Source organism: Psammomys obesus, unplaced genomic scaffold (genome assembly GCF_907164565.1).
Source record: "Psammomys obesus unplaced genomic scaffold, mPsaObe1.curated_primary_1811, whole genome shotgun sequence".
Taxonomy (NCBI): domain Eukaryota; kingdom Metazoa; phylum Chordata; class Mammalia; order Rodentia; family Muridae; genus Psammomys; species Psammomys obesus.
Window position 1 is genome coordinate 7,404,694 of NW_026596034.1, and position 18,467 is coordinate 7,423,160.

The 18,467-nt window shown below is 46.8% G+C and overlaps 1 protein-coding gene across 2 annotated transcripts in view; it reads left to right on the forward strand.

Moving 5' to 3' along the window:
- Positions 1–4,683: 4,683 nt before the first annotated feature.
- The window catches only part of Chd9 (chromodomain helicase DNA binding protein 9), a 208,022-nt gene continuing 194,238 nt past the window's right edge, over positions 4,684–18,467 (forward strand). Inside the window, exon 1 of one of the 2 annotated variants that reach the window (XM_055620763.1) lies at positions 4,684–4,731. The gene's annotated coding sequence lies outside the window, so the exon portion shown is untranslated. Of the gene's footprint in view, positions 4,732–13,139; positions 13,168–18,467 lie in introns of those variants that run through there. The other variant, XM_055620762.1, reaches the window with a different exon arrangement.

An 18,467-nucleotide genomic window follows, 5' to 3' on the forward strand; every position in this document is an offset into this window, starting at 1 on the left:
TGGTTCCTGGCTCCCACATGGTAGGAGAACTCCAACCCCCCCCCCCCAGTTGCCTTCCAATTTCCACATACACATAACGGTATACGTGTATTCATGCACACACACAATAAACAAATAAATAAATGTAACTAAAACAAATGCTAAATGTGAGAGTGTTTGTGGGTGTAGTGTCTGCATTAGCTACTTGTCTTGCTTCTGTGACTAAAGCAATTTAAGGAAGGAAGGATTTTACTTTGACTCACAAACTGAGGGTACAGTCCATCATGGCGGGGAACACATGAAGGCAGGAGGATGAGGCCGCTGCTCCCATCATATCCACAGTCCAGAAGAAGAGAGATGAATGCTGGTGTTCGGCTCACTTCCTCCTTTTCATCCACTCCAAAGCCCCAGCCCACATAATGGTGTGGGCCACAGTAAAGATGGGTCTTCTCACAACCTAATTTAGGCAGCCATTCCCAGGCTTGTCTCCAATGTGACTCTGGGTTCTGTCAAGTTGACAATATTAAGCATTGAAGCCTCAGACCAGGAGGTGTCCAGTCATGTTCCAGTAATTTATGAATACACTGGGGCTCCGAAAGCCAAATTGTCATTCAGCGCTCTGGCCCATCTCCCAAGGCCAAGCATCCTCTCTGAATGAGCACCCAACCCCTTACCTCCTTGCTGCTCCTTGGCATCCTTGCCCTTTTCTCTAAATGTCCTTCTAACAGGTCCTGATGTCATCATGCCTGTGCCCCCAGGGCCCCTATTTCTACCTCTCTCCACCTTTGAGGGTGGAGAGGGTTCTCCCTCCTCCCTCTCTGAGCTGAGCATCAGCCTACAAGATGTTGTTTCTTACATGAAGATTAGGCAACATCTCAGAACATAATGAACGTATTAGAAGAAGCAAAATGTGACAAAATCATCTGCAGGAAATGAGAACAAGAAACTGAGGGAGTGCCTGTTCCCTCCTGTCTCCTGTGCACACTAGAAGCTGATCTGTGCAGGTGCTCTGGTGCCAAGCCGCAGCCGCACCATACTTCAACGAACACACACATACACATGTGAAAAATGTGTTTTGCTTTTTTTTTTCCTATCAAATACCTTTGATATTTGATAGGAAATATCAAAGTCAGTAAGCCTGAACTTCCCCCTTCCTCCTGTCTGCCAGTCTCATCAGATTGCAGAGTTTTGGCCAGTGGGATGACTGGCAGTCACCATCTCTACCAGCAATAAAAGACAGAGGCCATATTGCCTGACTGTGCTCACTAGCTGGGTTTGCCTCCATTTGTTTACACACAGACACACACACACAAATTTGCCTTGCTGAATTATTCCAATTTTGTTCATGTGTTACACACATGAATTAAAATAAATATTTTTTAAAAGTTGTTATTATTCCTGTTTGGTGTTTGTGGGACTTTTGTTTCGTGACAAGGTCTCTTGTAGCCTAAGCTCCTTCCTCATCTTCCTGTGTGTATCTCCCTAGTACCAGGATTAGAGGCATGAGCGACCTCGCCTAGCTCTATTCTTACTGTTGTTGACATTATTTCTACTTATCAAACTGTTGTCCCCCAAAGAGACCAAACCTAAAAGGAAACACATTTGTTGATAGCTGCAGTTGCCAAAGCTTCGTGGTTAATAGAATAGAAAAAGACTCGGAGGCTTTCAGGGGAAAAGTCCTGGGTGCTCTAACCTCATTAGGTTATGTATGCCAGGCATCAGACTCCCTCCTGGAGTGAGGACTTTGCCCAGACACGCACTGGGACTTGGCAGAGAGAAGGAGTTGTTGTGGGGACCAAGCAGGGCCCGTGAAAGTGACTCAGAGGCATTTGAAAGTGAAAGAGTGGGAATTTGCCCGCCAGCTTGTCCTCACCATGGGCTGTCGGCAGGTGGCTGACCTGTTCACCTTCACCATGGCACTGCCCGGCAGTGAGTGAGCTGCGACTGGGCCCTCTAAGACACACCTACCAACTGTCCACCCTGCCCCTCCCCCTTCTAGGCATTGCCACCAGAGCTCTCCTTCCACCCCTGCCTTTGAAGTTCACTTTGACCAAATTACACCAGGGTAGAGTCCACAGATGAAAAAGGGTCACACAAGCACAGGGTGACTGAGACGAGCAGAGGGGGGAGGGGGTGACAGGATGCCTGGCTTAGACTTTTCGAAAGTTGCCTCGGAGTCCCATTGCTGACAGACACTCTCACTGAATGTCACGGGGATAACTGGCAGGATTAAAGGAAGTTTTCCATCTAACTTAGCAGCTCGTGTATCTTCTGTCCTCTCCCCGTCTGCCTCTGGGGTCCTGTAAATAGGTATTATTTTTTTAATACTATACTTTGATGTTGAAGAACATACCATGCTGAGGGTGTGTGTATGTGTGTGTGTGTATGTGTGTACATGTAAACGGTGTTAACATGGTAGAGCTTTGTAGCTCAGGGGTAGAGTATTTGCCTTGCATACTTGAGGCCCTGGGATCCATTCTCAGCACAACAAAGTGTTTAGATAGTACATGAAACGTAAATTAGAAAAAGGCAGAACATTTTAGAAATAATGTCTTTATATGTTCTCTAAAGTTGGGTGTGGTGGTGTACACCTTCAACCTCAGGTCTCAAATTCAAGGCCAGCCTGGTCTATGTCATAAATTTACCTCAGCCAAGGGCTGCATAGTAAATCTCTTTCCTTTCTCTCTCTCTCTTTCTATCTATCTATCTATCTATCTATCTATATCTATCTATCTATCTGTCTATCTGTGTGTGTGTGTGTGTGTGTGTGTGTGTGTGTGTGTGTGTATGATCTACACCTAGCTGAGGAACTAGGCATTAGCTACCAGCAGAGGAAAAGCCATATATACATATATATGTATATACATATATAGAGAGAGGTATTATTTTATAACACTGTTCTTTGACTTTGAAAAACTGAATTGTATCAAGCTGAGTGCTGTGTGGGTGTGTGTATATATATATATATATATAGAGAGAGAGAGAGAGAGAGAGAGAGAAAGGAGTATGTACATATAAAGTTATGTAGATAGATAGATAGATAGATAGATAGATAGATAGATTTGGAGAATTTTTAACACTGTATCTTGATTATAGTCACCACCCAACTCCTCCCAGATTCTACTCATTCCACTTCCTGCTGGTTCTCTCTCTCTTCCCCTCCTCTTCCTCTTCTCCCCCTCCCCAGAGTGTGCTGCCCAGCTATTCCTGGGTGCGGAGCCTTCCCTAGAGTATGGTCCATATACCATGGAGTCAAACTGTTCAAAGACAGCTGGCTCTCCCTCTGCTGGTAGCTGATGCCAGTAGTTCCTCAGCGAGGTGGAGACCTTCCTGCCCACCTTCCCACTCCATGCTCTTCTTCTTTGCTCTTGCCTTGAGTTCACGTGTGCATGCTGTGAGTTCATGTATGCACGCCGAAAGGCATGCGTAACCTTCAGGGCAAGCAGAAGGCAGAGATTTTTGTAGTGTTCTTGAGTGGATCCCTCTTTTGTTTGTTCAGGTGTCTGGTGTATAGATGCTCAGCTAATATTCATTCAAAGAGGAAACAAATGAGACACAAGTGCGTTAAATAATCCACCATTTTAAAAGTATATACGTAACCGTGTGTGGGTGAAGTACCTATAACCCACTAAGCCATTTCTGAGGCTGGCCTGGAGCTGTACTATGTAAACCAAGCAGGCCGGGAACTCCCGGAGGATAGCCTGCTTCCGCCTTCCGAGTACAACCAACCTCCACCCCTTAATTCTTTGTATTTTTGCTAATCCACTCTTTTTGCAACACTGTTCCCAATGCCTTCGTTAGAAGAAAATACTGAAAACCGCTGGAAAGGGACGGGCCTGAAGATGCCCTCAGCTCTGCAAAGCATGGTAATAGGACTTCCTCCGTGGACAGAGTACTTCATTTAGTGTCATCTGATCTTAATTATCAGCTAATTAGTTCTCAGCCTGGGGCTGTTCTCCCTCCACCCAGGGAGACATTTGGAAATCCGAAGGGATGTTTTTGGAGTCACAATGATGAAGGGGGTGGCTGCTAAGGAGTCGGGGATGCTATATGACCTCCAGAACCAGCCAAAGACATGCTAATGAGCCTCCGCGAGAAACTCCACCTGGGTGGCCAACTCCCAAGGGTTCTAATTGTGTCTCCCGGACTCCACCCTAGGACTGGCACAGACCGGGGCTTTCATACAGGCCAGCCTAGGTAACGGAGGGATGAAGAAACGAGGGAAGGGATGGGAGGTGGAAAGAGGGGCTGCTGATAGGGACCGGAATCCCTGGGCTTGAAATAAGCCCAGTCCTGATCATCTTCGGATGCTCCCAGCGCGTTTAAAGGAGAAGCCATGCCACGCTAGCGCGCACTGAAAGCTGATGGTGGAAAGGAAAAGATCAGTCCTGCCAGGAAAATCCCAGGGTGGATCCCAGGTCAGAGGCCCAGACCTGACCGCTCCTCCACGCCTCCAAGAAAAAGTACAGCAAATTCTGTTCCCCACGCTCCCCAAGTAGTGAAGGTGGTGCGGCCCAGGCCGGATCTGCGCCCCCGGGCTCCGCCGTGCTGGAAGCCGCCCACGTGGGAAGGCCCAGCTGCATTTCCGCCCTGCACAGGGCTCCCACCTCCCAACCCCTGCCCACGCTACCGCCCCACGGCCACTAGGTGGCGCCTGCGCTCTAGTGGGCGCCTGTCTGGAGCCGGCAAGGGAGACAGATGGAACCAGAGTCCTAGGGTTCCGGGGACTGGAGGACAGCGCCGGCAGCCAAGGTAGGGATTCCTCGGGCGTGTCCCTAGGATGTCTGAAGCTGGGGTGGGCTGGCGGCCGCGGAGCCCCGTTTGCGGGCTGCATTGCTGACCAGCGAGGACAGAGCGGCTACATGTGCCGTTGCTCCCAAGAGGACCTGGAGCCCCGCAGTCCCAGAGCCGGGCCTAAGACGAGCAGAGCCCCAGGTCCCTGGCTCACGCCCAGACATCCTTTACGAGCCCGGGCCTCTGAAAGGCGTGCCCAGCCCCCACACAGCAAGCCCCACACAGAACGGTGGGACTACTGTCCTAGGGTGCCTGCAGCCTGAGCCGAGGGTTGATCCGGGATCCCAGCACTTCTCAAACTTGGGCGTGCATTGGCTGTCTGGGTTCCGTACCTCCACCCCCACCCCAATCCCAGATGTAATTGGTTTGAGTTGGACGTGGGGATCTGGATATTAAAAACTTCCCAGGGGATTCCAGCTTGCAGCCAGATTCAAGGGCCCTTTGACCGAAAGAGTTCGAGAAGAAACGAGGGTGCCTATTACAATCCTGGGAGGCTTCTCCTCCCCCACCCCGCGCCTTCTTGCCTTTTCAGCCAGCAATTACCTCTGCCTTTGGACCGTCAAACTCAGTGTGACAAGCCAACACCCCACCCCAAAGGGTGGAACTCAGAAGTGCCAGAGGGAGGGGTAAAAAGCCAATCGTGTGCAGTGTGAAAAAGCTCCCCAAGTGGGTAGGAGAAGAGAGGGGTTCTCCTTGACCCTAATCCTAAATAAGAGCAGGGCTGATCCGGGCTGCCCTCATCATTCTGAGAAATGGAGCCAAGCAGACCAGGAAGAACCTTTGTATCTAGTAAAAAAAAAAAATGGCCTCTTGTATCTTATGTAACAGCCAAGTGTTACCAACAAGAGCCTGGACTCTCCAGAGCCAGCCCTCCCTTCTTTATGACCCTAGATAACTCGCTGAACCGTCCTCGCCTTCGGCTTCCACATCTATAAAATGGGCACAGCAGTATAAAACTATCTTAGCGTGGCTGTGGGAACTGTTAGGACTGAAAGCCTGTGTTTACAAACGATTCGGTGACAGGCACTGTGCATCCTGTGTACTGTCATTCTGAACCCTTACATAATCCACAGGGTAGCCAGTACCGTAGAGAGAAGTCCCCCATCTGATAGCAGAGTCACCCCGCCTTGGTGTCCAAAAAAGTTGCGGTTCAGAGAGGCCAGAGAACTTGCTGAAGGTTATCAACATGATCAGAGGGAGATTTGGGGCTAGGAATGTGGCTCTGTTGCTGGAGTGCTTGCCTAGCATACATGACGCCATGACGCATGTAGGCGCGCGCACACACAACAGCGTTAAGCAGGTCCCATATCTGTGCCTGGGGACAAGGACCTAGTCCAGGGGTGAACCCATGGTGTGCCTTCATATCCCTTATTCCCATTCCCATGAGACTAGCCTCCATCTCTCAGTGGAAGTATAGCCATTATCCAGTACTTACTGTGTGCCAGACACATTTCCTGACACTAACAGCACACACAATGTGGACAAGACAGTAAACCAGCCCACTGTGAGCTCACACCCAGCAATGAGAAAAGCTAGAAGCTCCCTGGATGTACATTATTTTAACAAGCTTGAAGGCTTGCTAAATTGGATTGTGTCTCCTCAAATCAATATTCCTGGTACTTGGTGACAGTCATATTTGAACTTTTCAGAACATCAAAAATGCTGTCACCTGAGCTGGGTGTGGTAGCATACACCTTTAATCCCAGCACTCAGGAGGCAGAGGCAGGTGGCTGTCTGAATTTGTTTGAGGCCAGCCTGGTCTACATAGTAAGTTCCAGGACAGCCAGGACTATTGCATAGAGAAACCCTGTCTCAAAAAAAGAAAACAGAAAAAAAAAAAAAAAAAAAAAAAAAAAGAGTTGCCACCCAATGCTCCTGTCCTGGGCTGAGGTCTCCAGCACAGAGGAGCTCATTTCATCATTTCAGCTGTCCATCTGCAGGCAATCGCTGGCTTATAATGGCTCAACTTCCTGGCTTTCTGTCTTTATTATGGATACAAAAGCCACATGTGTTTTGTGCAATGTGACCTTTACTTCAGTTTCAATCTTGGTCTTTCCCTGGACCAGCAGTTTGCAGAAGGTTCCTTTCTTGGTGTGCAGGGCAGCAGCAATGAGCTGCATCTCTCAGACAGCCATGTGATCAGAAGGGGAAATACCTTCAGGCCCCAGGATGCCCCCTGTTGCTGAGCTAGCATGGTCAACAGGTTAGATGCATGCAATGGAGCCCCGACCTACAACGTTTTCTGCTTCCAGCTGATTTGTGGGTGTTGACCATCGCAGTAAAGGTTACTTGTGTAAGCTAGTATCTGCTTTGTAGTCTGTTGGATGCCATGGTTTTGTATGTGTGTGAGTGTGTTTGTGTTTTTACTGTTTCTTGGTGACTTGGCTGATAACAATGATCCCTGATCCTAGTGCTGACTGATGTCTCCAAGCACAGAAGTCAGTTATGTGTTCAGTGTTAGGATTCATGTAAGAATTGTTCTTTTCTTCAGACAAGGGTTGCGGTGCTGCTGGCTGAGTCCAGTGCTAAGGAAGTAACATGTGTTAAAGGTGAGGGATAGCCTAGCGGTAGAGGTGACTTGGCATGTACGCAGCCCTGGGTTCCATCGCCAGCACTGCGTCCACGCAGATCTTTAACCAGCGAACATAAAGCACGGTTGTGTATTGATCTCGGCTGGGGGTGGAGTGAAAGAGAAGATATCCCAGATAGAACTCGAAAATGTGTAAAGGTTGGGAAGTGGCCAAGATCTTGTTAAGTCTTGGTCTGTCTGGGGAAGCTAAGCTAAAATAGTGCTGTGCTGGAGGGAGGCTGGGCCAGGTGGCATTGTGTTTGGTGGCCAGATCTTATTTCATCCTATTAGCCCAGTAATCCTGGCAGGCTGGTCAGGATCATTCTAACCTTTGGCAGACAGTGTTCTGTACCATCTAAAGAATTACTCAGCAAGTGTGATGGCACATGCCTTTAATCCTAGCACCCAGGAGACAGAGGCAGGTGGATCTCTGTGATTTTGAGGCCAGCCTGGTATACATGGTGAGTTTCAGGCAAGCCAGGCCAGAGTAGCAGAGATACTCTGCCTCAAAAATAAATAAATGGTTAGTAACTTAGTTTCGGGACAGCCAGGACTATATAGAGAAAGTCTGCCTAAAAGATAGTTGGATAGATGAATAGATAGATAGATAGATAGATAGATAGATAGATAGATAGATAGATAGATAGATAAATAGATAGATACATAGATACATAGATACATAGATACATAGATACATACGTACATAGATACATAGATACATAGATAGATAGATAATAGAAGTACTCAAATTACGTAGCTAGGATAACTCATATTAGAATTTGTGACTGTAATCCTTAGCCTTGGGAGACAAAGGCAGAGAGATGACAAGTTCAAAGACAGCTTGAACTACTTAGGAAGTTTCCGGCAAGCCTGGACTATAGAGTGAGAAGTCATTTAAAAAGAAAAAAGTTACTCTGCTGGTAAGTACCAATCCCCTCACTAGGGGTTGTAGCCTGCCCACACACACTAGGGCCACACACACCAGGTCCTCACCTCTGCACCCCCTTTTATATGTACCAGTGCCTCACCCCCACCCCCACTCTACAGCCTGTTTCTTACAGTGTCCAGCGGACTTCTGGATCAGATCTCCGGGTGCTGCTGCAGGTTTGGTTTGGTTGAAAGAGGTATCCTTAACTAAGTGGTGGCATGACTGAGACCAGCGGAACAGCAGGAAACGCATGTATTTTTCTGATATAAAGACATTCAGAGCCTCATTGCAGGACTTTGGGATGGCTGCCTCAGACATGGAACACTGGCACACAGATGTGCTAGCAGGAAAGGAAAAACCCTATGATTCAGGATGTCCCTAAACTGGCTGGGCTTGGCACCTCCCCCCCCCCCCCCGGTCTATTGGGTAGTCAGGCCTGAGCCTCCCTCTTGTCCCTGATTATGAATCAGGAGTCAGCCAACCTTTTCTGTGAAAACCTTGATCTGGGCAAACCATATGACTCTAGTTGCAGTTATCCAGATCTGGCACTGTAGAGTGAAAGCAGCCGCAGAGGGTGGATGAAAAAATGATTCTAACTGTGTTTCAGGAAAGCTATATAGTCTCTGAAGTTTGAGTTTTTGTATAATTGAAAAGAAGGCTTTAAAAAAATGGTGGTAGTGGGGTCTGGGCATGGCGGCTCATACCTGTAATCTTTGTAACCAGGAAGCTGAAGCTGGAGGATGCTACAAGTTCAAGGCCAGCCTAGGCTTGAACTCAAAACCAGACAAATGAAACAAACAAACATTTTTTGCAGTGTTAGGAACAAATTCAGTTCCTTCCCTGTACTAAATAAACCCTCTACAACTGAGCTACCAATGTGTCCAAACTCATTTCCCCCACAACCCACACCCCCAACTATACTGAGAATTTTAAAATTTTGGTTTCTTTAAAAAACAGAAATATTGTAAGAACATGTTTTCATTTATATTCCAGGTGTGTGGATATGGGGCTGCTTCACAGTAGCTGTCTATGATTTACCTCATGCTCTGGCAGAGGCATGATTTTTACCAGCTGCACATAGTTTCTGTGATGGTGTGACGTTTGGAATTCTGGGGACTTTTCAGTGGGTATATAAATTTAGAACACTGAGAGAGTTGGTGGTTTGTTGGTTGGTTGTTGTTGGTCATTGTTAGTCCTGGTTTGTTAAGTAGTTGAGTGCCAAAAAAAAAGAAACAACAAGAAGAAATTAGATATCCTGGTTGAAGATCAAACTTGCCCCAAGTAACGCCCCTAATTAGCAGGAGGTAGTCTAACGATAACTCCACCCCCTTTCCAGCCTGTGACTTAATTGAGGGATCCCTTTCCTTTACTATTTATTTATTTATTTATTTATTTATTTATTTATTTATTTATTTTCGTATCTAGTGTCAGGGGCTTGAAGTGGTGGAAGAAAAGGGGTGGAAAAGAGTGGAAGAAAGAATAACCTACAAAGTAGTAAAAGATCAGTTACACCCAACCCCACTGGATAGTTACCCTGCGTTATCCAAGCCCTAATTCCTGGGGTCAGGTGTCTTCCTGTCTCCACTTCCTAAGTAGCAGGAACCGTGAGCATGTGTCAGCTACCAGGATGGCTTCATGGAGTGTTTTTGTTTTTGTTTGTTTGTTTTTGATGTTGTTCATTTGTTTTAATCCATCTTAAAGTGTTCCCCTTTAATTTTTTTAACCTTTGAAAAGGTAAGTATCCTTCTGAGGACACAGGTTATCTGTACAAGGATGGGCAGTGTGCGGATATGAGCTGGGAATTTTCTCAGGCTTTTGATCCAGAATTTTAGGACATAAAGGTCAGAGGGAAGTGACCCTGGAAGAGGCAAGCTAGCCTAAGGTGTTCCCCTGGAGTCTGCCATTGGGTCTGGGTTGCTGCTAAGCCATCCTCTCCGACACATCTGGCCTGAGCAGCTGCTAGGCATAGTTTGTGGCTAGGAAATGACCCAAGGCAGAAGGAAGTGGGAGGCACCACAGCCTCTGGGTACTCTGAGAGAAGGCAGTAGACAGCTGAGGCATCTGCCGCACAGGGTATCTGACCTTGCCTTCCAAGGGTGTTTCTCATTGGCTAGGTAATCTTGTAGGTGATTTGGGTGGCACTGGAGATGGTGATGAGGTTAGGAAGGGCTTTCCCCATCTACGGTCTCCCTCCTGTCCTGCTCACCTCCTTGGCACCCTCAGGCCTCCTCTCTTTCAGGAACAGGTGCTCCACCACACCGGCCTTTCACTTCCTTGACTTACCAGATTTTTCTTTCTAATGGCAGTCAATTAGTAGAAGGCCCAGGGAAGTTCTAGAATGTTCCAAGGCCTCACACATGTTAAGCAAGAGCTTATGCTCCCAATTCTCTAGAAAGCCTCTGTGACCCTTGGCTTCTCTCCCTTTAATTGAAAGCCAGCACTTTTCCAGGGAGTGTTTTAACCCATAGTAGTAAATTTGGTTATTTAATAACATTGCTAACGTTGTTACAGTTTTGCACAAGTCTGGACAATTACACAAAATAAAAGTAACCAATATAATATCCTCCTCTTCCAAGCCAGGGTGCCAGCAACTCAGATAAGAGGACCGTTGGCTGCAGCCAGCCTAGGCTAGATGTGGAAACTCTGTTTCAAGAAGAACAGTAACAACTGAACTCCTCAAGAGGAACAGTTTGAAAACATTGTTTCATGTTTATCATTATAATCCACACAGGCCAAGCATTACTGACTTGTAAGTATAGGAGCAACACAAAGTTTCCTTTGAAATAAATTACTAGGGATGAACTCTGGCACCAAGACTAGAAACCTACATATGAGTCTGACAGAGGTCTAGGCAGCAGTGGCTCAGAACTTTTGTCCCAGCAAGAGGATGGATCTCTGAGTTGGAGGCCAGCTTGGTCTACAGAGACAGTTCCTGGCCAGCCAAGGCTGTATAGTGAAGCCCAGTCTCAAACAAAACAAAAAAGCTGGGAAGGCCTAGTGGCCTTGTGTAATCCCAGCATTCTAGAGGAAGAGATCAGATGACCAGGACAAGCTGCCCAGCTGGAATCTTCAAATTCCTCTTTTAAAGAGAGATTTTGCTCAATAAATAAAGTGGGGGGTGATCTACATTTGAGGTCATCTTGGGCATGACATTCAGTCATACACATACACGGGCTCCCGCACACAGGTGCACATCCACATCCACATGCATGTACACATGAAAAACCCAATTAATGAATTCCTCAATTTGAATTGAGGAATGGCGGCTCTGCTTGTAATTCCTATACCAGAGAGACAGAAACAGAAAGCCAGCGAGTTCAAGATCACACAGGCTGTATGAAAACAGCTAACACCCTCTCTCAGAAGGCTGGAGAGATGGCTCAGCAATTATGAACACTGCCTTCTCTTCCAGAGAACACAGGATCGAGTCCCAGCACCCAGGGCCTGGGACCCAACCATCTGTAACTCCAATTCCAGGAGATCCATGTAGACAAAACACTAATTCCATAAAATGAAAGTTTCAAAGAGCAACAAGAACATAAACTAAATTAATTGATAGAAATCATATGTCATTTAGAGGAAAGCATTAAATAGTAAGATAGGTGTGTCATGTGTGAAGAGATAGCTCAGCAGTTAAGAGCACTGGTTGTTCTTTTTTGTGTTTTTTTGCTTATTTGTTTGTTTTTGCTTTGTTTTAAGACAAGGTGTGTAGACCTGGCTGGTGTCAAACTCACAGAGATGATCCGCCTTCTTCTGCCTCATGAGTACATGGGATTGAAGACTTACTACAACATCAGCACTGGGCTCTCTCGCTCTTTCTCCCTTGCGCTCTCCCTCTGAGACAAGGTCCCACTGTGAAATCCCAGACTGACCTCAGCCTCAGTCCTCTAGGCATGTGCCACCTCTCCTGGCTGTTTAATTGTTTAATAATAATTGAGAGTGTTTATGAGATGTGGTATTTATTTCAATACTCTTTTATAGTATGATGATCAAATCCCTCTGCAAGTACGTGTGTGTGTGTGTGTGTGTGTGTGTGTGTTTTACATTATAAGTTTCAGGTCAGTCCGGGTTATACAATGAGACCCTGACTGAAAAATAGCTAAAGAAATGGCCCAGTGGTTAAGAGCTCTTACTGTTCTTTCAGATGATGGGAGTTGTGTTCCCAGCACGGGAACCACAGGGCTTCTCACAACTGCCTCTGAGTCCACCTCCAAGGGGGATCTGATGCATGCACCTGGCTCCAACAGGCACCCGAACTCACATGCACATACCCACATGCACATAAGTAATTAAAATAATAAAAACAAACTAAAAGCAAACAAACCGCAGAGCATGCCCCTGTGGACTGTGTTTCTGTCCCCTCTCACTGTCCTCTACCTCTGTCTACACTCCCCACCTCACCAATCTCTGCTAACTGCTGTAGGACTAACATTTTGAGGATTTTTTTTCTTTTAGCTTCTATACACAAGTGAGAACATGTAATATTTGTCTTTCAGTATCTGACTCATTTCGCTTAACGTAATAACCTCCAGGCTCATCCACACTGCCACAGACAGTAAATTAATTCATTTCAATGGGGTCTTGTATAGCCAAGGCTGCCCTTGACTTTATCATCGCTCAGATCCTCTCAGGAACAAGAATCACAGATGTACACCAGCAAATAGCAAGATTTTGTTTTTATTTTTATTTTTGTGGCTGAATAATATTCTGTTGTGTGTATATACCACATTTCCTTTTTGTCTTTATTTTATTCATGCACTTATTCACTGGTGAAAATCTGGGTTGGTTCCTTCTTAGAGCTACCGGGAATGGTTCTGCGGGAGTGCAGATGTCTCTTCGACATCGGATTTCCATTTGTTTGGATATACACTCCGTTGCAGGCCTGCTGAATCATTCGGTAAGCCTATGCCTTACCTCCATACAGTTTTTCATAGTGACTGTACTAATTTACATTCCCACCAGCAGCAAAAGCGTTTCCTTTTCTCTGCGTCCTGCCAGCCACTCTCCTAAACCCTTTGTGTGTATAATTCGGTTCATCTATACTGCAGCCATCAGGGTTAAAGATGATTCGAACTAGATACTGTGGTTAGCTCCATTTCACTTCTGAGAAAACCAGCTGAAGGAGTTAAAATGTTTTGTTTAGAGTTACAGAATTGAGTGAGGGGCAGGCTGGGGATGAGCTCAGGTGGGCTTGCTCCACAACTGGAGGTTAACGCTGTCAGCTGTCCCCTCCCCATGCTGGAGGAATAAACACAGGGCCTCATGCGTCCTAGACAAGCGTGCTACCACTGGACTATTATTAATCTATCCACAGCGATTTTTAAACATTTCCTGAGATGGGGTCTTCAAGGCAGGCCTTGAACTCAGAATCCTCCTCATGAAGCTTCCCTAGCCACTGAGATTACAGGGCTAGGCCACCCACCGGTCCCCCGGCCTAGTTTCAAAGCTCCGGCCTCTGAAATGCTTGCAAGTGTTCTACTCCTGAGCCCATTGCCAGCCTGAGACTGAGATCTTAGTCACAGTGCTGCACCGCTTTTCACCGAGTTGACAAAAAAAAGAGAGAGAAAGAAGGAAAGAAAGAGAGGAAGGAAGGAAGGAAGGAAGGAAGGAAGGAAGGAAGGAAGGAAGGAAGGAAGGGAAGGAAGAAAAGAAAGAAAGAACTAAAAGAAAGGAAAGGGGGAAATGATATTTGAATAACTGTAGTAAAATGTGATTTTTCAAAAGGTTCCTTCTTTCTCTCCCTTCTTGCCCTCTGGGAGCCTGGCCACAGGGGAGGCCTGGCTCACCTCTGCCCTTTCCTTCACTTCTCCACCAATACAATCCTTCCTCTTTTGCAACTGAAAAACAAAATCTTTTTTTTTTTTTTTTTAAATTAAGCTGGGATGTGGTGGCTCATGCCTTTTATACCCACAGAGGCAGGGAGATCTCTGAGTTGGAGTTCAGCCTGGTCTACAGAGTGAGTTCCAGGACAGCTAGTGCTACACAGAGAAACCCTGTCTCAGAAAAAACAGAATTCACTATGTCGACAAGAGTAGCATGGAACTTGCCTTGTAGACCGGGTTGGCCTCAAACTCACAGAGATCTGTTTATCTCTAACTCTCAGGTGCTGGAATTCCTACATTATGTATGTGTGGTGATGGTAATGGCGGGGTATATGTGGAGGTCACAGGACAATTGGCTAGCTCCTTCCACCCTGTAATCAGAGGCTCAAATTCAGGTTGTCAAGTTTGCAAGGTGGGTGCTGAGACAAGATGCTGAGTTGTCTTGCTGGCCCCTTTTCTTCTTGTCTCTTTGGAGACAGGAACTCACAATGTAGCCTGGCTGGCTTTGAACTTGAGGTAATAGTCCTGCCTCTGCCTCCCAAGTACCAGGATCGCACATGTGTGCCACCAGGCAGGCAAGGGCCTCTAGATTTTTTTTTTTTTCTGTCTGTCTGTATCTGCTACCTCTTAGCTGGTGTACTTTCTCCCAGAGCCTCCAAGAATAATCTCTCCCCTTTCCACCACAATAGTCCTGATTGACATTTGGTGAGGGATGCCAGGTTCTCCTGGATCTTTGGTGCTGTAGTGTGAACATTGCCATTTCCTTCTGATTATTCTGTTTTCCATCCTCTGGATCTTCTCCCAAGCAGAGGGCCTCCTTCTTCCTTAATCTTGTCCTTTAAATGTACAGTGTTGGTTTTGTTTTGATTTGTTCATTCTTTCAGATGTCCCACAACTCATTCTGGGTCAGGGCAGAGGACTATGGTGGGTGCTTGATGTTGTATTGAGGGCTCACTGCTTAGTCAAGTCAAAAGGGAGGCAAGGCTAGGAAGCTGCTTCGTGGTAGAATACCTGTCTGTACAATGACCTGGTTTCAGTCCCCAACCCACCCCTCACCTTAAAAAAGGAGAAATTTCATCTATGCAGAAGAAAGCCCTCCTGCTCAGCTCATACCATCGGAGAGGTTGGTGGTCGTTGCAAGGTTGCAAGCTCGGCGTGGAGATTCTTCTGTGTGCTTGGAGATAACCAGACAATAAGGGATGGACCAATCAGACTGGCCAGAGGCTGGCATTGTAGCCAGACCACAAACATTAAATCACAATAGGAGAGGGAACTGCAAAACAGCCGGAACCCCCTTCAGTGAACTTGTCAGCACATTCCTTCCCCTGTGGGGAAGGCCAGATGGAAAGGCACATTCTGGTTAGAAGCTTGGTATTCAGGGAATCAAACCAAGGTGAGCAAGAGAAAGGATTTTCATCTCCAGGATAGACATAGATATTTGTTCCCTCTGAGGAAAGCCCAGAATTGTAGCTCCCCTGGTGTTATTCCCCAGCCCTGTGCCCATGGCAGACATGACTGGTCAATTACCGACATGTTTCCTTCCTGTTACAATAGGTACCAGCCACAAAAGCCTTACCATGAGTGCCTTGAAGGGGCTGGTGAAGTGGCTCACTGCGTGAAGCCTCTGCGGTGCAAGTGTGGAGATCTGAGTTTGGATCCCCACACCCACATGAGAAGCCAGACATCCCTGTGTGTTTCTGTGACTCCAGCCTTGGGGGTATGGACATGGGCAGATCCCGGGAAGGGGAGAACCGACCCTACCAATTGTCCTCTGACCCCCAATAATGATAATTTTTTTCAAGGACAACTACACACGTGTGTGTGCACACATATGAGCATGCGCCTTCAACACACAGGGAAAAAGAGTAAGGGGGAATGAAAAAGAAAAAGAGAGACTTCCTGGAAGTTCTAACCAGACCTCAGAGTAGCCTGTGTTGCTTAACCAAGTTTCCAGAGCTCCCATTAGCCCGGACAACGTGAGACAGCACAGGCTCTCAGAGGCATCCCTTGGCGCTGCTTTTGAGCATCTACCATATTATTTCTGTCTGTCGACTGTTTCCACAGCTTTCATTAGTACAGCCTGCCTGCCTGCTCTCTTTCTCTTTTCTCATTGTTAGGTCTTGATTTGATTTCCAGGCCTTGTTTGGCCAGCTTTGTCTCGAGACACATCCTGTCCCTTCCTTAAGGACTTTGGCAGATCAGTAACCACGGATGCTGTATGTGTGGCTTCCAGTAGCAAATTACACATTTTAACCAAATGTATAACTCCCAGCAGCAACTTCTTGCAACCAGGAAGGGCTTTGCTGATTGCTGGCCAAGGATGTAGCCCGGTTGTTAGAATGCCCGTCTTAAGTGAACGCAAAGCATCGCCAGCACAATGAAACCATGTCTGCAATTCCAGCACATGGGAGATGGAGGTACGAAGAAGGTCAGGGTCATGCCTCTCTGAGTTCAAGGCCAGCCTGGGCACATAAGACCCTGCCTCAAAAAGAAGAAGGAAGAGGGGGAGGAGGAGAAAGAGAAGTTGAAGTTTAGTGTGATGAAGGCTTTGTTCTGCTATTGAAATGGCAGCATTGCAGGGAATTTGGATTTTTGTTGTTTTATTTTCAACTTATTTGTGAGCAAGTGTGTATGTATGCAGGCCGTGAGCAAGCCACACCGTGTGTGAGGAGGTCATTTCCGGAGTTGGTTCTTTCCTTCCACCGTGTTCATACAGGGACTTGTCTCCGTTGCTGTGTTGCGTACTCTGGCTGTACACATCTGTCCCTACCTCCCACCTCCCAGTAGGACAGGGTTTACAGATGTAAGCTGCCTCTTGGTTCTGGGACTCAAACTCAGGTCCTCAGACTTTCATGGCAAGTGCTTTTACTGAGCAATCTCACAGGTCCCACGTGGGAGTTTTAAACGTGGCTATGTTATCAGCTAGGTAGGATATACAGTGGCTGCCAAAGACGAGTACTGAGGTAGGAGAGGGCATTTAGATACTCAACTGACAAATCATTGAGGTGCTTTTTTTTTTTTTTTTTTTTTTTTTTAAGTGCTAAGGATTGAACCTCAGGCTTCACACCTTCCTAAGTTTGCTGCTTTTGAATATTGCTTTTGCCTCACAAAAAAGCCAGCAATTCTTAGCCATGCATGGTGGTTTCCTCTTATATTCCAAGCCCTTGGGGTACTGAGGTCTGAGAATATGAAGTTCCAGGCCAGCCCTTGGGGTACTGAGGTCTGAGAATCTGAAGTTCCAGATCAGGGCAAGACCTGATCTCAAAAAATATTTTTTTTTTAAAAATTAAAAAACAAAAACAAAAACAAAAAACCCCAAAAAACAGAAACACATAAATAAGAGAGAATTCAAATTCCTATTATTTTGAAGCAAGACCTTTGGTCACCCTTAGGAGGTGTTCAGGGGCTCGGGGTACAGCACTTGTGGGGGCACTTGCCTAGCATGCTTGAGGTCCTGGCTTCCTTCCCTTGCACTGTATGAGAAGCACATGCTGCCCCAGCTCTTGTTTCCAGTCACCAGAGAATCTCTGACTGACCCAAAAGAAAAAGAAAAGGCATGGGAGAACCTGAGCATGTGGCACTCTGGGGCTTTGGAGCCTCCCTGAGCCCCCTGAGAAGAAAGGTGGCCCCTTGGCCTAAGGGCAGGGTAGGCCCAGCCTAGCAAGGGAAGCTCAATTCGCACCCTGGGAAGGCTGCCAGTCCATGGAAGAGGCACTGTCTCTAACCTCGGGGAGTCTGATGAAAGAGAGCACCTACCACCCTTGGTGTGACTGTGGTCCCTCTGCCAGTCAGCAAGGCAAGATGGGGACTGCCTTCATCCCCAGTTCCACTGTGCCTGTGCAGGGTCATGGAGGGTCGCTTCCAAAACTGGATCCAGGAATTGGCTGTTTGTTTGTTTTGAGGATTAATTTGTTTTAATTATGTGTAAATGTGTCTGTGTTGCCTCTGGGTATGTGCGTATGAGTTCGGGTGTGGGGCCAGAATGTAAGACCTCCTGAAGCTGGAGTTACAGACAGTTGTGAGCCTCCTGATGCCAGTGCATGCTGGGAGCCAAACTCTGTTCCCCTGGGAGAGCAGCAAGTGCTCTTAACCACTGAACCATCTCTTCATCTCCAAATTTGCTTGTTTTTAATAGAACACACACACACATATTCACACACTACTTTATTGCCCTTTTTTGGAGACAGGATCTCCTTGCTCTAGCTATCATGGAACTAACTGTTCTGACCAGGCTAGCTTCAAACTGAGAGATCTGCTTGCTATGCTTCCTGAGCACTGGAATTAAAGGCATGTGCCACCATACCTGGCTTTATTGACATGATTGATTCTGTGTGTGTGTGTGTGTGTGTGTGTGTGTGTGTGTGTGTGTGTGTGT